General features: G+C 43.2%; 1 protein-coding gene and 1 long non-coding RNA gene across 2 annotated transcripts in view; one reads left to right on the forward strand and one right to left on the reverse strand.

The window, feature by feature from the left end:
- The window catches only part of SNAPC5 (small nuclear RNA activating complex polypeptide 5), a 717,963-nt gene that overhangs the window by 381,609 nt on the left and 312,785 nt on the right, over positions 1-23,569 (reverse strand). The gene's annotated exons all lie outside the window — the stretch shown is intronic.
- Positions 173-8,477, forward strand: LOC126958024 (uncharacterized). The gene is made up of 2 exons (XR_007727040.1): positions 173-332; positions 7,414-8,477. It is a non-coding gene; the product is annotated as an uncharacterized LOC126958024 (long non-coding RNA).

The raw sequence follows: 23,569 nt of genomic DNA on the forward strand, positions 1-23,569 counted from the left end.
TTTAAATTTTATTTCTGGTTCCAAAATCTATCATACAAAATATATTCAGAAAGGTGTAGCTTTTATGCCCCCTTCAATCTGTTCCCTTCCCCACAACTATTAATTTTTAAACATTATTCTTTATTATTACATTAATTTAACATGTATCACATACATAATGCATATATATTCATATCCTTCCCTCCTTTTTTTTTTTTTTTTTTTTTGATATGAGGATCTCACCACGTTGCTCAGGCTGGACTTGAAATCCTAAATTCAAACAATCCTCCTGCTTCAACCTTGAGTAGCTGGGACTACAGGTATATGCCTCCATATTTGACTCTTCCTTTTAGGTAAGGATTAGCATGCAACGACACTTCCCTGCCTCTTGCTGTATTCGCTGTCCATCCCACTCCAGCTATCTCTCCCCAGTAGCTGGTCAAGATTGTCCTCAGTCCGCTTTACAGCCACAGAGTCCTCCATTGTGCTGGTAACCACAGGCCTCTGCTGATGGACATTTTCCTTGCTGCCATTCTTTAGCGATTACAAATTGAATTGCAATAAAACGCCCATGCTTACATCTTTTGGTATTTTTGCTAGTGTCTCTCTAGGGTAGATTCCCAGCAATGGGATTCTTGAGTCAAAGGTTGAACATACACGCAATTTTGCTACAGCTACTGCCAATTCCCCCACAGAGGGGCTGCATCATTTTGCATTCCCGTCAGCTCTGGCTAGGAGTGCCAGTAGAACGCATTGCCAAACTTTTGGATTTTTGCCAATCTGATAGGTAGGAAGTGGTATCTCTGAGTAGTTTTAATTTGCATTTCTTTTGTTTGAGCAACGTTGATCACATTTTCACAGGGTTATGAGCCATCTGCATTTCTTTGTGCATTGTCTGTTAATATTTTCAGCCCATTTTTCTAGGAAGTTGTTCGTTTTTTCCTTCTCTACTTTCAGAAGCCGTTCACTAGAGGCATTCATGCTTTGCCTGGGATACAGGTTGCAGGTGCTTTCTGCCATTTGTCATTTGTCTTCTTTCTTTCTGTTTGTTTGTTCGCTTATTTATTCATTTATTCTGGGGATGTAGCCATGAACAGGGTGACCCCGAGGAGCTCCACTGACGTGCGCGGCCCAAGTCGGAACCTTGGATGGTCCTGGATGCGCCTCCTCCCAACCCTTCCCTGTGCTGTCCTTTCTGCCTCTGACCCCTCTCCTGCTGCCCAGTGACCACCCTGCCCCTGTCCTTCCCTGCCCGGGCCCTCAGCATCACCCAGTCTGAGCTCAGAGAGGACTGGAAACAAGCCTGGTTGTCTCTGTATCCCCTGCGACGTGCCAGACAGATCAGTGAGTGAGTGAATGAATTAATGAACGAATGAAAGAATGAATGAATTCTGTGTAGCTAAAACAGCCTCTCAGCCCAGAAAGCCAAGTCAGAGAGGAGCTTGGAAGAGCACCTTCGAGATCAAGGTTTCTTCACCCCTAGCACTCTCTTCAGACCTAACTCGGGTCTGAGTTTCTACTCCCAAATGCCTCACAGGCAATATATGACGCCTGCTTCTTTTCATAATTTAAAAGAACATTTGCTTATTGTAGAAAATGCGGAAAATACAGAGCAGTACAAAAAAAGAATTAGAAATTCTCCATTAACTCATTGCCCAGAGGAAATGGCCGTGGACATTTTGGTGTATTTTTATTCAACTTTTAAAAACATATTTTATTTTTACATATTTTATTTTATATAGTGTGGACATACATATGCATACATGCCTCCTAAACATTATAACACACATATTTCCTCATGACATTAAACTTTTGCACAACATCATAATTGTAAATGATCACAGAAAAATGCCTCAAAACGAATGTATCATATCCTAGCCCCACCACTTAACCTCTCTGTGCCTCAGTTTTCTCCTCCGAAAAACAGGGATAGTAATAGTACCTCCCTGATAAGTTGCTTGTAAGGGTTCAATGTGATTATGGTGTGCGTGTGGGAAGCGTTCGGAAAGTGTCATTGTCATCATTATTAGAACTATTATTCCCTAATTGCAAACATTTAAATTCTAAGTTTATTCTATCGCAAATGACACTGTCATGAATCTCGCTGCTCGGGAGGGTTGTGTGGGAACCTCAGAGAGCTTGTTTCACCCCCTGCCCCCCAAACTAAGCACAACAGGGACAGAGAGAGCGAGGTGCGCTGGGAGGCCCCGTGGCTGAAAGTTAGGAGAACAGATCTTAGCACTGGCAGCCTGGAGAAGGAGGGCAGAGGGGTGGGGGTGTGGGGAACGGCATCTGTGAAAGCTCAGAAGCTTCTGGAAGAGCATGAGAAGTTCTGATGTGGTTGCTGGGGGTGGCAGTTCCTGTCCCTATTTGACCAATGGGTAATTGAGGGCCAGGAAAGGGGTGACTTGTCTGATGACGTGGGTGGGCACCAAGTCGGAGCTTCCTGGCTCCCCGCATGCTGAAAAACATCTGTGTTTTATGGAAGAAGGAGATGAAGAAGAGGAGGAGGAGGAGGAGGAAGAATTTAGGGCTTTGGAAGCGTGCATGCCTGTGAGCCCCTGCCCAGTCAAGGTTCAGCTGTCCTGCAAAGCAACCCAGCGGGTCCTGTGAGCTGGAGGCCAGTTTGCTACGTTTGTCTCCATGGGTCTTTTCCCTGATGTCTCCCAAACACAGACACCTGGGCTGGCAGCTGGCAGGTCTCCTGAGCTCCACCCTCACCTCCCATCCCTTCAACCCAGTGGCCTTGCAGACAAAGGCTGGAAAGCCAGGTCCCATTTCCAGTCATCATCCACAGTGCATAATTAGGCGGTGCCTGCCTCGTGTTTATCTAAAGAAGGAGTGTGACCTCGGCATCAGTGCTTCTGCCAAGAGGGAAGAGCCCAGGAAGGCCCAGAGAGAGCTGAGGGCTTGGGCAGCAGGGGTTTGAGGCTTGAGAGGCCAGGCCAGCCTGTGGTATAGGCATCAACAAGCAAAGTTTGAGGACTCCTGAAGGTTCTCCAAAGTCTTACCTGCTGCCTGTCACCATTCTCAGTCCATTATTAGAACGGTAGAGTCTCAACAGTTTTCTAAATACCAAAGAAAATGCAAATTAATACTTCTTGGAGCACCTCTACCCTTTATGGTCTGAATTTGAGAACATTGCAACAGCAGCCTCGTTGCTGCACTAGTCCAAACACTTCTGTGTAACCCTCTTCCACATGCAGTGCTGAGGAGTTCTTGCTGCCTACTATTTACAGAGGGTAGTCCGAGGAATAAGAGATGTCATTCCCACGTGGTGAAAACTCTGCGCTCTAGAACTTGGGAATTATCTGCTAATAAGACCTGACATTTCTGAAGGCCATTAGGAGTTAAACCTCAGGCTCAGAATGTATAATGGGGAGGGATTCTAGATGCTTTTAGACCACTCTTCTCATGGAGTAGAAAAAAATGTAGAGAAACCTCAGAGAGGGGAAGGGACTTACCTACACCAGTTAATGGTAGAGCTGGGACTAGAACACAGGTCTCCTGATTTCAGTCTCAACTCTCCGGCACCATGTTGCTTCCCTCCATTCAAAGAGCAGCGAGGGGGCAGTCAGCACCAGCTGGAGTGTGGCAATGAAGAGCTCACAGTCCCTGCCCAAGAGGAGCTTCCAGAGTCTGACAAGGGTACGGGAACAGGCATTCATCTGAATCAGAGTGGGTGGAGTTGAGGCAGGGGTGGGTCTGAAGGACTGTGGGGAACAGGGTGGTGAGACAGATGTCAGCACATTTCCCAAGGAAGTTAACATAGGAGGTTGAAGGATGAATGGGGCTTCTTCACCAGCAGAGATAGGGAAGGGTGTTCCAGGAAACGGGAAGGGCGAACTCATGGGAAAAGGAGGCTGATTTCTCCTGTTCCCAGGTGACAGTGGATTCCCTGCGGGCTTAACCAGGATTCCCAGCGCTCAGTGCGGACCCTCCCACCGCAGGGCCCGAGGCTGTAATCTGTAACCTTATGGGGGCATATATAGTTACAAAGAGATTGGTTGGACAGGATGGATTTTTAATCTGGTGGAAATGTGGGCATTGTGGCAGGTGATGAGAAAAATCGTTTTTTGGGTAGCAGTGGTGAAAATGCTTGCACCGGTGCGCTGGCATGCGTGCAGGGGTGCCTCCTCCTTGGTCTCAATTCTGTTGACTTTCAAACGCAGTTTAAGAGCCATCTTCCCATGTCCAACTGTTAAGGTGGCCACTACCCCCTCCCTCTCCTGGATCATGCCATCCCCCGCTCTGAGCCTCAGTTTCTCCAAATGTAAAATGAGGCAGGTGGACTGGCTTGTCTTAAAGACCCCTTCTGCGTGGGGCTGGTTCTTTAGCCCAGTCTCTGCTTCTCTCTTTGCGGGGATGTCAGAGGCGCCCTCTCGTGGTCAATATTGGCCATGCATCCTTGGACTGGGCGCAGGTTTTTGCTTGGCCTCTGAGGGTGTGTGCTTGTGTGTGCATGTGCGTGTGAGTGGGCCTGTGTACTGGGAGTGGTTACACAGCGGTTGCGTGACAGGCTCATGACACACAGAATGCAGAACTTCGCTAACTCTCAGACCCTGATGAAAACACAGATAAAGAGGTGGGGGTCGTTTAAAATAAGAGTAAAAGCTGCTAAAAGCTTCCTGGGGTCTTTGTCTGGGACACCTAGGGTTCCAAAATGCCCTGGGCCACCCATCTTGCTAATACACTTTGAGAGCATCACTCCTCTGCTCAGAATCTCATCCTACCACCCATCTGCTGAACAGAGTAAACATCAAACTCCCGGCCCTCCAGAAAACCTGTGTCCTCACTTCTCACTCTTCTTTCCTATACCACTCCAGGTGAACTACTCCATCCTTCCCATCCCCTGCCCTCTGCTTATGCTGGGATTTTTTTCCCCAGAGCCTCCTACCCTATCCTTTAGTCCCCATAGCACCTTTCAAGATGTGGCTAAAATGCCACCTTCTCCAGGAAGACTCCCTGAATTTTCCCACTTGGATCTGTGCTCTCCTTCCTCTGAACCTTCAGGCAACTTTGTCTCAAACTGCCTGCTGGGATGTAGACAGTTTTAGAGTTTACCCAGGTCATTTAAGTCGAACATGTCCTGTTTTGTTCCCCCTCCTCAAGCACTGGCTCCATGTCTGCTTTATATCTGGGTCCTTCTAATTACTGAGCCTTCCCCATGGCATCTAGGCATCCCTCTGCAAGGCCCTGATCCCCACTCCTTCCCTCTGCCTCCTCCTTCAGTAGGGGCTGCTGTCATGGAAGGAGGCCTGGCAGTGGAGGAAGAAGACATGAGCCTTGGGCCAGACTCTTACTGGATTCCCAACCTGCCTGCCCCGTCTTCAGCAGACAAGTGGCTACCCGGCACAATGGCTCCAGTTGCTGAACTGTGTGTGGGAGCCTGGTCTCTGGGTGCCCAGAATGAAGAGTCAGACCCAGGTCACTGCCTGAGTCTGTCTTTCAAGGACAGAAGTAAGAACTACAGGCCTAACAGTAACATCCCTGGCTATTTGTAGAAGGCCGCTTGGTCAGCCCATGCTGACCAACATGAATTTCTCATACAACCCATTTTTAGATGGGGAAACAAGAGCTCAGAGAGGCTAGGTAACTTGTTCAAGATCACACAGCTCTGAGCGCAAGTGTTCAAACATAGTCCACACTTTCCATCTGTCTCCAAATCCTGTGCAGTTTCTGGAATATTTTGCTGTCACTGTGCCTTGCACAAATCCAGGATTTGACAAATTCCTGGATAATAAAAGGCAGGCATGAATGAATATATAACCAGCGCTTTCTATTTCACTTCCACACTGCCCCAGGCCCACACGCGCACGTCTGCAAGGGAACAGCGACAGAATTGGGTTTGTCTAAGAGGGTGATGGCTGGGGGGGCCAAAGGGAGAGGTGAACCCTGCATCCCAGAGGGGTGAATTCTCTGATGTGAATCCTCTGGGTAGTAGGGAGTAATGCGTCCTGGGCATGACGGGGACTGGCACCCCCTGATGCACTGTCCCAGTTAGGGGACGTCCCACAGCCAGGGCTGGCCTGCAGGCTCAGGACTTGCAATTAATCCAAATTCTCTGAGAAGCAGGTGCCAAGTCAGGATTAGATGTACAAGAGATGTATTAGGGAACACGGCTGTGAGGGAAGATGGGGAGGCTGGGAGGACCATCCGACCACAATGCAGGTCTGTTGTGGACCTCAAGGAGCCTGCAGGGAGTGCAGCCACCTCAGGCACACACCTTGGTGATAGATTTTACAGCTCAGCTGCTGAAGCCATTGGTCAATGATGCTCCTCACAGTCAGAGATCTGAGAGGGGCATTTTCACAGCCACCACAGACCTTCTGCCTCCCAGGGCCTCCTCACCGGCCTGGCCTGGAGGACTGCCACTGGCACCCACAGTTAGAGGGAAGGAAGTTTCAGGCCTCTATAAGCCAGGAGAGAAGTTCACTACTCTGGTCCGGGCCAGGTGTCCGGCTCTGGTGGGTGGAACCATTTGCCCAGCTGTCCTTCAGCTGAGGGTTGGGGCCTGACCTCTGAAGTGAAGGCACCCACAGAGCTGGCCATTGAGGGAAACGACCAGCATCCTGGGGCATGGGCACTGGCAGGGGAGACGAGGTCTTGTGAGATGTAGGTGCCACTTTCTTGCAGAACCCACCCTTGCACCACGGCACACAGCAGCTCCATGAGGCCGGGAGCTGGTCTCTTGTGTATCTGGGTGCAGGGTGTGCACACCACCTGGCACTGACAGTGTCAGGGACTTCTGCTGGCCAGGACAGACCCCATGCCTACTCAATGGCCACCACTCACAGGGCAGCAACATCAGGACCTGTCTTCCCCGTTGGTCAGGGATTTTGAAGCATGCGGGGAAGCAGTCCAGGCTCTAGTGCTGGTTTTGGGTCTGACTCTCTCACTAACTGGAGCAAATCCCTTACATCCCCAGGCCTCAGTTTCCTTATCTGTCGAGTGGAGATCATCACACTGATGGCAAAGAGGCCTTGTGGTATGGAGGGTTTGGGTTCAACTTTTTTTTTTGAGCTGATTTGAATCCCATTTCCCCAGTTATTTGCTATATGGTTTTAGGCAAGTTACTCAATCTCTTGAAGACTCAATTTCCCATCTACAAAATGGGAGTGAAGAAGAATCTCTTTTTCTTTCCAAGAAATGTAAATGTGAGAATTCAGTAAGGGAACGCTCAGACAGCTCTGAGCACAGCATCTGGAGCGTCGCTGTGATGTGGCAGCACTCTCTGCAGCATGCAGGCAGACACACCCCTTCCTCTCTCCTCCTTCACCTCTTCCCCAGCCCCTCTCCTCACATCTCCTTCGCTAATGGGTCAAGCAGTGGTCAGTGTCTGGCCAACAGTGGAGACTCAACCATGCGCAGAGAGTGAAAATGCACTACGGACCTCCTGCCCAGGTAGCCCCAACCTCATTCATTCACTTCCAGAATGACAGGTGCTGTGCTGAATGCCTGGGAAGATGGCCCCAGTGTTCCTCCCCAAGGGGTTCCCAGTCACATCAGCACAGCACAGGATGGGTCCTGCTGTGCCAAAGCTCTCTGCAGGCTTGTAGGGACCCTGGCTGAGACGTCTGGACACCTGGATTTCAATCCAGTCTTTGCCATACACTCCCTGTGTGGCCCTCCCCCACAAACTAAATAAAAACTTCATGAGTTGGGGAAGGAGACTCAAGGGGAAGTAAGATGAGAGGATGGAAGTGAGTTGAAGAGCAGAGAGGAAGGAGCCTGGAGCCTGGGCCTCCCTGTGTTGTGGTGTGCGCCAGAGTGGAAGCGGAAGTGGAAGCAGAAGCGGAAGTGGTCTTGCCAGTGGGTGTGACTGGCCTCACAGAGCGGCCAGGGCAGCAGGATGTGCCTGCGTGCCCAAGAGGGTTTCCCACAGCCCCAGGTGGATTGGACTCAGAAGCATGTTTCTGAGTGCCTGAGAGTGTGGTCCAGACAAGGCACAGAGGACAGGAGTGTCAGAGGCATTCAAACCACAGCGACTCCATCCTCAAGGGGGGCTGGGGAAAATGATGCTGAGGCCTGCCCGGTTGCATTCCTAGGAGGTTAGACATTCTTAAGTCACTGGATGAGATAGGAGGGGGCCACAAGATACTGGTTACAAAGACCCCGCTGATAAAACAGGATGCAGTAAAGAAGCTCGCCCAAACCAAAATGGATGAAAGTAACCTCTGGTCATCCTCACTGCTCATTATATGCTAATTATAATGCATTAGGATGCTGAAAGACGCTCCCACCAGTCCCATGACAGTTTACAATTGTCATGGCAACATCTGAAAGTTACCCTATATGATTTAAAAGGAAGAGGAACCCTCAGTTCTGTGAAATTCCCACCCTTTTCCTGGAAAATTCATGAATAAACCATTCCTTGTTCAGCATATGATCAAGAAATAAACAAAAATAGCCAAACCAGCAGCCCTCGATGCTGCTCTGCCTGTAGAGTAGCCATTGTTTTATTCCTTTACTTTCTTCATAAACTTGCTTCCGCTTTACTCTGTTGACTCGCTGATTTTTCTTTCTTGAGACAGTGTGTTGCTCTATCTCCCGGGCTGGAGTGCAGTGGTGCAATCTCTGCTTATTGCAACCTTCACCTCCCAGGTTCAAGTGATTCTCCTGCCTCAGCCTCCCAAGTAGCTGGGATTACAGGCATGTACCACCATACCCGGCTAATTTTTGTATTTTTAGTAGAGACAGGGTTCCACCATGTTGGCCAGGCTGGTCTCGAACTCCTGACCTCAGGTGATCTGCCTGCCTCAGCCTCCCAAAGTGCTGGGATTACAGGCGTGAGCCACCGTGCCCGGCTGGAAGGTAGTCATTTTATGGAAGATAACTCCTGGGTCCAAGCAAAGTGGGAGGTAGGTTAGAAGACACCTGCATAAAGCTGGAATCCCAAAGGGCTACCTCCTCAATAAAGTAGGGAAAACATGTCCACAGAGGTTTGTCTGCTTCTGTCTCAACGCAGTTGGAGCAAAGGAAAGATGGATTTTCCCTGGAATCTCTGGGACAAGCCCAGTTTCTTTTCTTTCTCTCTTTCTCTCTTTCTTTCTTTCTCTTTCTTCTTTCTTTCTTTTCTTTCTTTCTTTCTCTTTTTCTTCCTTTCTCTCTCTTTCTTCTTTCTTTCTCTTTCTTCCTTTCTCTTTCTTTCTTTCTTTCTTTCTTTCTTTCTTTCTCTCTTTCTCTCTCTCTCTCTTTCTTTCTTCTTCTTTTTTTTTTTAATGGAGTCTCACACTGTCACCCAGGCTAGAGTGCAATGGCGCGATCTTGGCTCACTGCAACCTCTGCCTCCCAGGTTCAAGCAATTCTCCTGCCTCAGCCTCCGAAGTAGCTGGAATTACAGGCATCCACTACCACACCTGGCTAACTTTTTGCATTTTTAGCAGAGACGGGGTTTCACTATGTTGGCCAGGTTGGTCTTGAACTCCTGACCTCGTGATCCGCCCTCCTTGGCCTCCCAAAGTGTTGGGATTACAGGCATGAGCCACCACACCTGGCCTCGACAAACTCAGTTTTAAGTGGATGTAGCATCAGAATTCACACTGCCTGTATTGCTTCCCTCTCCAACTCCAGAAAAAACTAACTGAAAATATAGTTTCAAGTGTTCCCCAGATGCCTGATGAAGCAATTGTGAAGACTCCCTAGAGGAACGCATTTTAAATCTAGGCTTCAAAGTATTCTCACAAATAAACTTCCAGAAACAGGAGGTTACACAAATATATATATATATATATATATATTTTTTTTTAATGCACATACATGTATATTAAACAGAAGAGAAAATAAGCTACATGAAATGAGATTCAGCAGACATAACATTGCTGAATCAGACCAACAACAACCAAAGACATTGAAATGATCTGTTGTATTATAACATAAAATAATTATGTGTGGTTTGCTTAAAGAAATTAAAGATGCGATCAAATGTATGACAAAAGAATGAGAGATTATCAAAAGTGATCAGGTGAAACTGAAAAAGACCAAATAGAATTTCTAGAAATGACAAATAAGTTAAAATTTAAAAATCGAATTGAAATTAAAGCCCAACTCATGAAGGGTCAATTCTGGAAAAGATGGAGTAAACACACTCTACCTTATACCTACTGGCTGTGATTCTAAACTACGGACAGGATGCATGGGCCAGCTATCTGAGAACTTGGAAACCACACAGTAGCTGATAGATTGGAGAAGGAAATAAGAATTTGAAGTATGACTGAACTGGGGTTGAGTTTCTCATTTATTTTCCCCTTGTTTTGCCTGGCCTTGACTCATAGGTAGCCCAAAACCTGGAAGAGTACACCAGGTAGGGGCAGATAGAGCTCCAGGAGAACAGAAAGAACTCCTTTTCTGGTTTGAGGAGCAGGAAGGGGGCTTCTAAAAATCAGATGTGGGAAGTTTTCCTGTTTACGTTTTTTTTCCTCCATCATCTCCCACTCCAGCCACCAGGCAGCATTGCAATGGAGGCAGTGGCAATGGTGACAGCAGCATCAGCCAAGTAGGTGCCTAAAATTCTTAGAGAGAAAAAACCTCTCCTCCCAGAAGAGCTGTGAGCCCAAGAGCCTGGGGAAATTCCTGTTACTTCTGTCTCCACCCCCACACCCTAATCCCTCTGCCTTCTGTTCTTCTGCTGCTTGGCCCCAGACACAGAGGCAGTTATAAGTACATAGCAGAGCTGGGAAATTAAAGTCCTAGATTTCTGGCTGAGGGACTGGAAAAGGAGGCCCCAAAAAGCCAGAAACTGATGAGGGAGATTGTAGAGAGGAGAGAGCACAAGAGAGTGATCCCAAACCTTTGTGTATAAACTTCCAGAATCACCTCCAAACTGTGCAGCATGGATCTGATCCCAAACAAAACATCAAAGTCTTTGAGAACTAGTCTACAAATGAAACCCATACAGCAAATGGCTTTGAGAACTGAACCGATATTGGTACCAGAGGCCACAGAAGGTAGGTTGGTTTTGGCAGCCTGGACCTAGCCAGGTCAATTGTCTGCTAAAAAAAAAAAAAAAAAAAAAAAAAAAAAAAAAAAAAAAAAAAATCAGCTTTCTCTTTAGGATTTAAACAAGACCACTCACTGGTTCTGTGAGTTAAAAAAAATCAAGATCCAGAGTCTCATAACATACTATTCAAAATGTTCAGGATACAATCTAAAATTACTCTGGATATGAAAAAACAGAAAAAATTCAACTCACAATAAAAAGACAATCAACTAGATGCCAATCCTGAGATAACACAGATGTTGAAATTATCAAAGATTTTAAAGCAGCTATTATAACCTTACTCCAAGAAGTAAGGGTGAACACTCTGGAATGAATGAAAAGATAGCAAGTCTCAACAAAGAAATAGAAGATATAAAGAAGAACCAAACAGAAATTATAAAACTGAAAAATACAATTTTAAAATTAAAAAAACAGTAACTGGAAAAACTAGCAGAATGGAGATGAGAGAACAAAGAATCAGGGAACTTGAATATAGATCAATAGAAATGATCCAATCTGAACAACAAAGAGAAAAAAGATTGAAAAAATTGAACAGGGTCTCAGGGACCTGGGGAACAATACCAAAATGTCAGATGGTCATGTCATCAGAGTCTTGGAAGGAATGGAGCAACAGTACAGTTCAGGAAATAATAATTGAAAAAAATAACAGCTGGAAATTTCCCAGAATTACAGTTTTAAGAAATTCAGCCAACTTCAAACAGGGTAAACTCAAAGAAATGCACTGTCAGGGATATGATGGTTGAACTTCTTTAAACTAAAGAGAAAAAAATCTTGAAAGTAGTTAGAGAAAAATATAGACTTACTATCAGTATCTCATGAGAAACCATGGAGGCTAAAAGGAAATGAAACATTTTCAAAGTGCTAAAAGAAAAGAACCATCAACTCGGAGTTCTTTATCCAGTGAAAATATCCTTTAGGAATGATGGTGAAATAAAGATATCCTCATATAAAGGAAAACTAAGAGCCTTTGTTGCTAGCATACTTGTTCTAAAGTAAATGCTAAAGGAAGTTTTTCAGATGGAAGGGAGATAATACCATAGGGAAACTTGGAAACACAAGAATGAATGATAAACAACAGAAGCGGTAGATTTCTGGGTAGTCTATTCCCCTTCTCTTGAGTTATCTAAAATATGATTAATAGTTGAAAGCAAAAATTATAACATTGTATGATAAGGTTTTCAATGTAGACCTAATATATAATATATAAGATAGCCATAATAGAAAGGAAGGAGAGTGAAGGAACCTATATGATGGGAAGGTTTCTATATTCCATTTAAAGTAGTAAGTATTTCTTCAAAGCAGACATTTCTATTTAACTCTGAAAAGTTGAATATGCATATAGTAATACCTAGAAAATCCATCAAAATTTTTACAAAGAAATGCAGTAATGAATGCAGTTTATAAATTAGAATAGAATACTAAAAAATGTTTAAATAACCTAAATAAAAAAAGGAAAGGGGAAACAGAGGAACAAAAACCAGAGGGAGCAAACAGAAACAATAAAATGACAGACCTAAATGCAAACATAGCAATAATTATGTTAAATATAAATAGTCTAAACACACCAATTAAAAGACAGAAATGATCAGAATGGATTAAAAAAAAGATATAACTATATGCTGCCTATAATTATATTGATATAAAGATATAGATACATTAAAAGACTAGGATACATACACTAAAAACCACTGAACAGCACTCTTCCAATAGGTGAATTTATGCTATGTGAATTCTACCTCAGTAAAGTCATTTAAAAAAAGACTAAGATAAACCATTCAAACACCAATCAAAAGAAAGCTGGAGTGGCTATATTAATATAAGATAAAGTAAAATTTAAACTAAAGAAAATTACTAGGGATAAAAGGAGACATTACATAATGATAACAGGACCAGTTCACCAAGACAACATAACAATCCTAACTGTGTATACACTTAATAACAGGACTTCAAAATGCATGAAGCAAAAATTGAACTGAAAGGAGAAATGGAAAAATTCAATTACAGTTGTAAACTTTAATATTCTTCTTTCAATAATTAATAGAAGAAGTAGATAGAAAATAACAGTGATACAGAAGGTATGAACAATCACTGACCTGGATCTAACTGGCATTTTATAGAACACTCCATCCAACAACGGCAGAAAATAAAATCTGCACGGTATAAAAGAAGCTTTGACTAGGTGCAGTGGCTCATGCCTATAATCCCAGACTTTGAGAGGTTGAAGCAGGTGGGTCACCTGAGGTCAGGAGTTCAAGGCCAGCCTGACCAACATGGTGAAATCCCGTTGCTACTAAAAATACAAAATTAGCCAGGGATGTTGGCATGTGCCTGTAGTCCTAGCTACTCCAGAGGCTGAGGCAGGAGAATTGCTAGAACCCGGGAGGCAGACGTTGCAGTGGGCCGAGATCGCGCCATTGCACTCCAGCCTGGGCAACAACAAAAAAAAGAATCTTCACCAAGAAAGACCCTATCTTGGGTTATAGAAGTAGTCTTAACAAATTTAAAATAACTGAAATCACATAAAGTATGTTATTTGATCACAATGAAATCAAACTAGAAACTGATAACAGAGCAGTAACTGGAAAGTCTCTAAATACTTTTAACACAATTTAAAACAATGAGTCAAAAAGAAAGTTTATGGGAAATTAGAAAATATTTTGAACTGAATGAAAATGAAAAAACGTCGAAATTTGTGGGATGCACCTCAAGCAATGCTTACAGGAAACTGATAGCATTAAATGCTTATATTAGAAAAGAAGAAAGACTTGAAATCAACAATCTAAGCTCTCACTTTTAGAAACTAAAAAAAAAAGAGAGAGAGAGAGAAATATAAACCCAAAGCAAGCAGAAATAACAAAGTCAAGAGCAAAAATCAATGAAATCGGAAACAAGAAAACAATAAAAAAATCAATGAAACAAAAGCTGGTTCTTTGAAAAGATAAATTAAATTGATAAACCTCTAGAAAGACTAAGGAAAGACAAAGACACAAATGACCAAAATCAGGAATAAGAGATAACTTACTACATCACACCTCACACACATTAAAAGGCTAATAAGGAACTACTACAAACAACTCCACAAAAAGTTGACAACTTAGATAAATGGATTAATTCCTTTAAAGCCACAAACTACCAAAAACTCACCCAAGATAGATAACCTTAATAGTTCTGTATTTGTTAAAGAAATTGAATTTATGGTTAAATACCTTCTGAAAAAGAAATCTCTAGGCTAGATAATTTCACTGGCAATTTCTACCAAATGTTTAAATAATAGATTAGAACAATTTTTTTCATGCATAATTTCTTCTAGAAAATATAAGAGAAGGAAACACTTCCCCATTTATTTTATGAAGTCAATTTTATGCTAATACCAAAACCAGGCAAGACACCACAAGGAAAAAAAACCCTGCAAACCAATATTTTTCATGAATATAGACACAAAAATATTCAACAAAATGTAACAAATCCAGTAATATATATTAAAAATAATAAGTGAGGCTTATCTCAAGAATTCAAGGCATTGAAAAACCAATCAGTGTAGTCCATTCTATTAACAGACTAAAGAAGAAAAACCACATAATCATACTATTTCATGCAGAAAAAGTATTTGACTAAATTCAATATGCATTCATAAATATCAGTAAAACACTCCCAGAACATCTATGAAAACTCTGCTAAACCAAAAATAGGAGACTTCCTTAATCTGATAAAGGGATATAAAAAATATCTACATCATACCTAATTGTAAAGACTGAACGCTTTCTCTCTAATATCAGGAACAAGATAAAGATGTTCATTCCCACCAGTCCCATTGGACCTTATGCTGAAAGTTCTAGTCAGTGAATTAGACAAGACAGTAAAAGGCATAGACGTTGTAAAGGAAGAAACACAACTATCACTATTTGCAGATGACTTGATCCTATATAGGAAATCTGCCATGGTGTGAATGTTTGTTCCCTCCAAAACTCATGTCGAAACTTAATTCCCAATGTGACAATATTGGGAAATAGGGTCTTTAAGAGGTGACTGGGTCAGCTGGGCACAACAGTGACTAATGCCTGTTAATTCCAGCACTTTGGGAGGCCAAGGCAGGTGGATCACCTCAGGTCAAGAGTTCAAGACCAGCCTGACCAACACAGTGAAACCCTGTCTCTATTAAAAAATTACAAAATTAGCCTGGTGGGGTGGCACATGCCTGTAATCCCAGCTACTCGGGAGGCTGAGGCAGGAGAATCGCTTGAACCCAGGAGGTAGAGGTTGCAGTTAGCCGAGATCATGCCACTACACTCCAGCCGGGGCAACAAGAGCAAAATTCCATCTCAAAAAAAAAAAAAAAAGTGGTGACTGGGTCATGATGGCTCCATCTTTATGAATGGATTAATCCATTTATAGATGAATGGATTAATGGGTTATCACAGGAATGGGGCGGTGGCTTTAGAGGAAGAGGAAGAGAGACTTGAGCATGCTTAGCCCCTTCACCATGTGATGCCCCACAGTGCCTTGGGACTCTGAGAATACCCACCAGCAAGAGGAACCTCAACGAGTGCAGCCCTTTGACCTTGGAGTTCTCAGCACTGTAAGAAATAAATTCCTTTTTAAAACAAATCACCCAGTTTCAGATATTCTGTTATAAACAGCAAAAAATAGACTAAGATCCCAAGGAATCTACCAAAATAATCTAGAGCTTGTAAGAGAGTTTAACAAAGCTGCAGAATACAGAGTCAACACAAAAATCAATTAAATTTCTATACACTAGCAATGTACAATTGGAAACTAAAGTTTAAAGATATTTGTAATAGCTCCAAAAATCGAAATAATTAGGTACAAACTGACAAACTTGCAGGATCTGTGCTGAAAATTACAAAACACTGCTGAAAGATATCAAAGAGGACCTAAATAAATGGAGGAACACACTGTGTTGTGGGACTAGAGGACTCAATATTGTTAAGATGTCAGTTCTCCCCAGATAGAACTATAAATTTAACAAAACTCAAATAAAAGTGCTGGTAAGATTTTTCTGTTTTTTAGACAGAGACAAGTTGCATTTAATATTTATATGGAACTAGACCAACCAAAATAATTTTGGAAAATAATAAAGTTGGAGGACTCAGCTACCCAATTTGAAGACTTACTATAGAGCTAAAATCAACCACGTTGTAGGACATAAATCAAGTACCAATATATTCCAGATAATTTGTATCAATCAGAAAACATTTACTGAGTGTAATGTAATTAATTAATTAATATTATTATTATTTTTGAGACAGAGTTTCACTCTATAACCCAAGCTGGAGTGCACTGACATGATCACAGCTCACTGCAACCTCAAACTCTTGGGCTCAAGCAATCCTCCTGCCTCATCCTCCCTAGTAGCTGGTACCACAGGTGTGCACCACAATGCCTGGCTAATTTTTAAAATATTTTTGTAGAGATGGGGTTTTGCTGTATTGCTCAGGCTGGTCTCGAACTCCTGCGCTCAAATGATCCTCCTGCCTCAGCCTCCCATGTAGCTGGGAATACAGCTGTGAGCCAGTGTTGCTTATTATAATGACTAATAAAATGGACAAACTTCGTTCCAGTTTCCTGGAGGATAATGGCAACCATCTGAGTCCAAATATCTACATATAGCCTTCAAAAATCACATAGAACCACAAGAAGAACAAATGCAATAATTTTACAGCATGACAAGCTTCAATATACATTGGAGTAGGGAATCAATTCATGTGTGCACAAGAGTAGGAAAATAAACATTGAAACCAACAGAACAAGCTCCAGGGCCCATGCTACAGTGGAGTCAAGTAGAGGCTACAGGGAAAAAGGAAGCCTGCAGCAGGGGTGTAATGGTGGTAGGGTTTAAGGAAAATCACTCCCAAAAGGTCAGAGTCTTACCCTGAGTGGGGAAACGCTGATGGATCAGAGCACTGTCAATTGGGGAACTGAGGGGAGTGACTTGAGAATGTGTAGGAGAGGGGTATCCAATCTTCTGGCTTCCCTGGGCCACATGGGAAGAAGAAAAATTGTCTTGGACCACACATAAAATACACCAACACTAACAATAGTTGACAAGCTAAAGAAAAAAAATGCAAAACAATCTTATAATGTTTTAAGAAAGTTTATGAATTTGTGTTGCACCACATTCAAAGCTGTCCTGGGCCGTGTGCAGCCCATGGGCTGAAGGCTGGACAAGCTTGGTACGGGACAAGAGGTGCAATCTTTTAAGGAACCATTTTTGTGTGAGAGGGAGATGACTTGAAGGAGGATGAATCTGTTAGATCCCTGAAGATGGAGGGAAATAAGGAAGCAAGCGGTGGAAATTAAGGGTTCTACAGAAACAAAATAAACTTTCCATTAAAGCAACTTCATTTTGCTATAACGCAGAAGAGGACACTCTTGAGCTAAGACACTTATGGTCCCAAATCCTTACCCTTGCCTGCAAAGAATCACCTGTAATTGCTGCTCTAGAAAAATAGAAGATATTTAAAATAAACATAAAATAGTATGCAGTGTCTACACAAACCTAGTATAAAACAGAAACTGAGGATTAACATATTTCAGGGGCCAAACTTCTGTCTCCAAAATCAACGATGAAGCAGAGCAAAACTATTGCAGAATACCCCAACCTAATTAAATATTATTCAACAAGCATTTGCAGGTATGAAAAAATAAAAACCCACCTCAAATCAGAAATGGGAATGCCCAGAAAATAGATGACAAGATAAAGATTAGAAAGATACAAAAGGAGAGTTTATCAAACCCTCAGGAAAAAAATGGAAGAAAAACACAAGGTCATCGCAGAAATGAAGTCTAAATGACAAGGTGCCCATGGGAAAATAGACAGACTGAAAATATTACAGGAGAGAAATGAAATAGCTAAGAGAACAAAAATGAAATAAAGGGATCAAGAAAGATCAGAGAGAAATTGATGTATAGAGAAGGCAATCAAAGAAGAGTCAACCTTTTTTTTAATCATTGGAATCCTTAAAAAGGGAGAAAAAAACCCAACAACTAAACAGAACTAAAATTTAAAACTATCATACAATAAAACTCTCTGGAAATAAAATAAGACCTGAATCTATGTATTTAAAGGGCTTACTCTGTTCATGGGAAAATAGATATGGAACAGTCCATTCCAAGACTTTAGACTTCAAGGATAAAGACACATATTCTCTAGGCTTCAAATTTAAAAAGACCAATTCCCTTATATTGGAAAGAAGATCAGGTTGGCATCAGATTTCTCAATGGCAACATATGAAGAAAGGCTACAATGAAACAACAATTTTTTTTTCTTTTTTCTTTGTTTTTTGAGACAGAGCCTCGCTCTTGTCGCCTAGGCCGGAGTGCAGTGGCATGACCTCAGCTCACTGCAACCTCCGCCTCCTGGTTCAAGCGATTCTCCTGCCTCAGCTCCCAAGTAACTGGGATTATGGGCCCCTGCCACAATGCTTGGCAATTTTTGTATTTTTAGTAGATGCAGGGTTTCACCATGTTGGCCAGGCTGGTCTCAAACTCCTGACCTCAGGTGATCCACCCGCCTCAGCCTCCCAAAGTGTTGAGATTACAGGCGTGAGCCACCGTGCCCGGCCTTGAAACAATATTTTCAAGAAACTCAACGAAAGAAAGTATAAGCAAAGGATTTTAGGTCCAGACACACATAAACATAAAGGCTACCCAACAGTTGTGAACATGCAAAGAACCAGAACGCTGTTCTTACAAATTGTTCCTGAGGAATCCACTGGAAGACCATTATTATTCTAACAATGACACCTGGGTTCTTTCCTGTCTTTCCTGGGCCACTGTTGTGTGACTTTGGTAAGTAAGTCACTTTCTGTATTTGGGCTGTGACTTTGAGATCTTTGAAGCCCTTTGGCCTCATCTGTGTTGGTTTTACTTGACCTTTTTTTTTTTTTGTAAGACAGAGTCTCGCTCTGTCACCAGGCTGGAGTGCAGTGGTGCGATCTTGGCTCACTGCAACCTCTGCCTCCCGGGTTCAAGTGATTCTCCTGTCTCAGCCTCCTGAGTAGCTGGGACTACAGGTGCACACCACCACATCCAGCTAATTTTTAAATTTTTTTAGTAGAGATGAGGTTTCACCATGTTGGCCAGTATGGTCTCAGTCTCTTGATCTCGTGATCCACCTGCCTTGGCCTCCCAAAGTGCTGGGATTACAGGCATGAGCCACCGCGCCCGGTCTTTACTTGGTCTTCATAAAGATCCTGGGACTGAAGACTTGGTGAAATGAAGTAGAGAGAGCAGAATCCTGTGGTCAGATGATCTTGTGTTGGAAAACTTTCTCTACCCCCACCAAACCATCCATCCGTCCACCCGTCCACTCATTCATCCACCCATCCACCCATCCATCCATCCATCCATCCACCCACCCACCCACCCATCCACTCATGAAATATTTGAGAACCTCCAATGTGCTAGGCACACTGCTAGGCTCTGTGGATACAGAGGTGAGCCAAGCACATCCCAGGAACTTATATTCTAGTGGGGGAGGTAGACATTTAACTAATAATCACACAGATGTATTATTACAAATTGTGGTAAGGACTCTGAAGAAAGTATGGAGGATTCTTTGAACATGAGCAGAGGTTGGTAATGGGAGACGCCAGGAAAGGCTTCCCTGAGAAGATGATATTTGGGGCTGAGCTGTGTAAGATCGGGGAGGCTTCCAGGTGAAGGGGGTGGGGCAGGGCATTCTGGGCAGAGGTGAAAGCATGGACGAAACTTCCTGTGGTAAGTGGAAGCACAAATCCTTGTGCAATATGGCAGGAACTAGAGACCCAGTGAGGTTAGAGAGATGGGGCCAGGCCCCTGGCTGAGGATGGGGTCTTTCTGTAATAGCAATGACAACATTTAAAACGGTCTGAAACGGAAAGGCATGATTGAAATCGTGCATTAAAAGGATAATTCTGACCGCACTGGGGAGAATGACCCAATGGAGGTGAGGGTGGGCAAGAAGGGACATGGGAACATCAGGTATTTGCTGTGCAGCCTTGGGTGTGTCATTCAACTTCTCTGTGCCTCAATCTTCTCACCTGTAAAGTGGGGATAACAACAGCCAACAAGTTGCTATGAAAATAAAATGACATCAAGAGTGTGAAATGGGCCCGGCGCGGTGGCTCAAGCCTGTAATCCCAGCACTTTGGGAGGCCGAGATGGGCGGATCACGAGGTCAGGAGATCAAGACCATCCTGGCTAACACGGTGAAACCCCATCTCTACTAAAAAATACAAAAAACTAGCTGGGCAAGGTGGCGGGCCCCTGTAGTCCCAGCTACTCGGGAGGCTGAGGCAGGAGAATGGAGTGAACCCGGGAGGCAGAGCTTGCAGTGAGCTGAGATCCGGCCACTGCGCTCCAGCCTGGGTGACAGAGTGAGACTCCATCTCAAAAAAAAAAAAAAAAAAGAGTGTGAAATGGGCCGGGTGCCGTGGCTCACTCCTATAATCCCAACGCTTTGGGAGGCCAAGGTGGGCAGATCACTTGAGGTCAGGAGTTTGAGACCAGCCTGGCCAACATGGTGAAACCCCGTCTCTACTAAAAATATAAAAATTAGTCAGGTGTGGTGGCGTGTGCCTGTAATCCCAGCTACTTGGGAGGCTGAGGCAGGAGAACTGCTTGAACCCAGGAGCCAGAGGTTGCAGTGAGCCAAGATCATGCCACCACACACCAGCCTGGGTGACAGAGTGAGACTCCATTTCGAAACACAACAACAACAACAACAACAACAACAACAACAACAACAGAATGTAAAATGCCCTAGCACAGAAGAGGAAGTTCAGCAACTAAGGCTCTATTTTGCTATTACCTTAGAAAAGGTGAAATCTCTGAAAAAAGTTTACTGTGTCTTCTTTTCCCCTCTTCTCTCTCCCTCTTTGGGCTCTCCACTCCCCTCCCAACTTTAGCAATGTCTATGATGAGAATTGAATGGAACTTGAGTTTTAGTACAGCAAAGTCATGCTTTGGAAGATAGTGTAAGGCCCATGTATTATTGAATAGGAGAGGGTCCCTGGGATCAATTTCCCCCTCTCCTTTCTTACCCCTGGCAACATTTGTGAGGCTGTAGCTCAGAGCTCTCCAGATCTCTAAGAAGATGAATAAGAGTAAAAACTTTCCTTGCAGGACCATCATTTCCAAGGGAAGCATGAAAAGTTCCTATTGCTCTTGCTTTCTTTCCACCTCTCCTCCCCTCTCTCTTCCCCTCTCTTCCCCTCCCCTTCTCTTCCTACTTTTTTTTTTTTGTTTGTTTAACTTTAAGTTCTGGGATACATGTGCAGAATATGCAGGTTTGTTACATAGGTATACATGTGCCATGGTGGTTTGCTGCACCTATCAACCTAATATCTAGGTTTTAAGTCCCGCATGCTTTAGGTATTTGTCCTAATGCTCTCCCTCCCCTTGCCCTCCACTCCCCAACAGGCCCCAGTGTGTGATGTTCTACTCCCTGTGTCCACGTGTTCTCATTGTCTAACTCCTACTTATGAGTGAGAACATGTGGTGTTTGATTTTCTGTTCCTGTGTTAGTTTGCTGAGAATGATGACTTCCAGCTTCATCCATGTCCCTGCAAAGGACATGAACTCATTCTTTTTTATGGCTGCATAGTATTCCATGGTATATATATGTGCCACATTTTCTTTATCCAGTCTATCATTGATGGGCATTTGGGTTGGTTCCAAGTCTTTGCTATTGTAAATAGTGCCGCAATAAACATAAGCGTGTATATATCTTTATAGTAAAATGATTTATAATCCTTTGGGTATATACCCAATAATGGGATTGCTTTGTCAAATTGTATTTCTGGTTCTAGATCCTTGAGGAGTCGCCACAGTGTCTTCCAGAATGGCTGAACTAATTTACACTCCCATCAACAGTGTAAAAGCATTCCTATTTCTCCACAACCTCAACAGCATCTGTTGTTTCCTGACTTTTTAATGATCACCACTCTAACTGGCGTGAGATGGTATCTCATTGTGGTTTTGATTTGCATTTCTCTAGTGACCTGTGATGATGAGCTTTTTTTCATAGGTTTGTTGGCTGCATACATGTCTTCTTTTGAGAAGTGTCTATTCATATCCTTCGCCCACTTTTTGATGGGATTGTTAGTTTTTTTCTTGTAAATTTATTTAAGTTCCTTGTAGATTCTGGATATGAGCCCTTTGTCAGATGGGTAGATTGCAAAAATTTTCTCCCATTCTGTAGGTTGCCTGTTCACTCTGATGATAGTTTATTTTGCTGTGCAGAAGCTCTTTACTTTGATTAGATCCCATTTGTCAATTTTGGCTTTTGTTGCAATTGCTTTTAGTGTTTCAGTCATGGAGCCTTGCCCATGCCTATGTTCTGAATGGTATTGCCTAGGTTTTCTTCTAGTTTTTTTATGGTCTTGGGTTTTACATTTAAGTCTTTAATCCATCTTGAGTTAATTTTTGTATAAGGTGTAAGGAAGGGGTCCAGTTTCTGTTTTTTGCACATGGCTAGCCAGTTTTCCCAGCACCATTTATTAAATAGGGAGTCCTTTCCCCATTGCTTGTTTTTGTCAGGTTTGTTGAAGATCAGACGGTTGTAGACCCTTCCCACTTTTCATGTTGCTTCAGGGAACATGAACTGTAGGTTGAGAATTGCTAATCTGAAATCCAAAATCTGAAATGTGCCAAAATCCGAAATTTTTGAGCACCTACATGATGCCACAAGTGGAAAATTCCACACCTGACTTTGTGTAGGGTGTCACAGGCACACAACACATACTTTGCTCAGCATCCCCAGTTGCTTATTGGCAGCAAATGAATTCAAAGTCTGGAATGATGGTGGTGCCAAACAACCACGGACTGTACACATGGGTGGCTGAGATCATGACACCTTTGCTTTCTGAGGACTCAATCTACGTGAACTCTGTTTTATTTACAAAATTATTTAAAATGTTGTATAAAATTGCCTTCAGGCTATGTGTATAAGGTGTGTATGAGACATAAATGAATTTTGTGTTTAGGTTTGGGTTCTGTCCCCAAGATAGCTCATTTTATATATGCAAATATTCCAAAATCAAAAAAAAATCCAAAATTTGAAACACTTCTGTTCCCAAGCATTTCAGATAAAAAAAATACTCAACCTGTAGTTTGAAGCTGCAACTCACTGAGCCCTGAGACAGTTAGAACCCAGCTTTGTGAAATCTCCATTCTGTTACACAGTGGGAGAATGACAATTGGAACAACCATTCATTGTATGCATATGGGCTGCAAAGGCTGGGCTCAGAGTCTTGCATGGTGATACTTTTATTGATTTATTATTTTTATGGGTATGATGATGTTTTTTATTTTTTATTTATTTTTTATTTTATTTATTTATTTATTTTTTTTTTGAGACGGAGTCTAGCTCTGTCGCCCAGGCTGGAGTGCAGTGGCCGGATGTTAGCTCACTGCAAGCTCCGCCTCCCAGGTTCAGGGCATTCTCCTGCCTCAGCCTCCCGAGTAGCTGGGACTACAGGTGCCCACCACCACGCCCGGCTAGATTTTTTAAAAATATTTTTTAGTAGAGACGGGGTTTCAACATGTTAGCCAGGATGGTCTCGATCTCCTGACCTCGTGATCCGCCCG

The sequence above is a fragment of the Macaca thibetana genome, chromosome 7 (genome assembly GCF_024542745.1).
Source record: "Macaca thibetana thibetana isolate TM-01 chromosome 7, ASM2454274v1, whole genome shotgun sequence".
Classification (NCBI taxonomy): Eukaryota; Metazoa; Chordata; class Mammalia; order Primates; family Cercopithecidae; genus Macaca; species Macaca thibetana.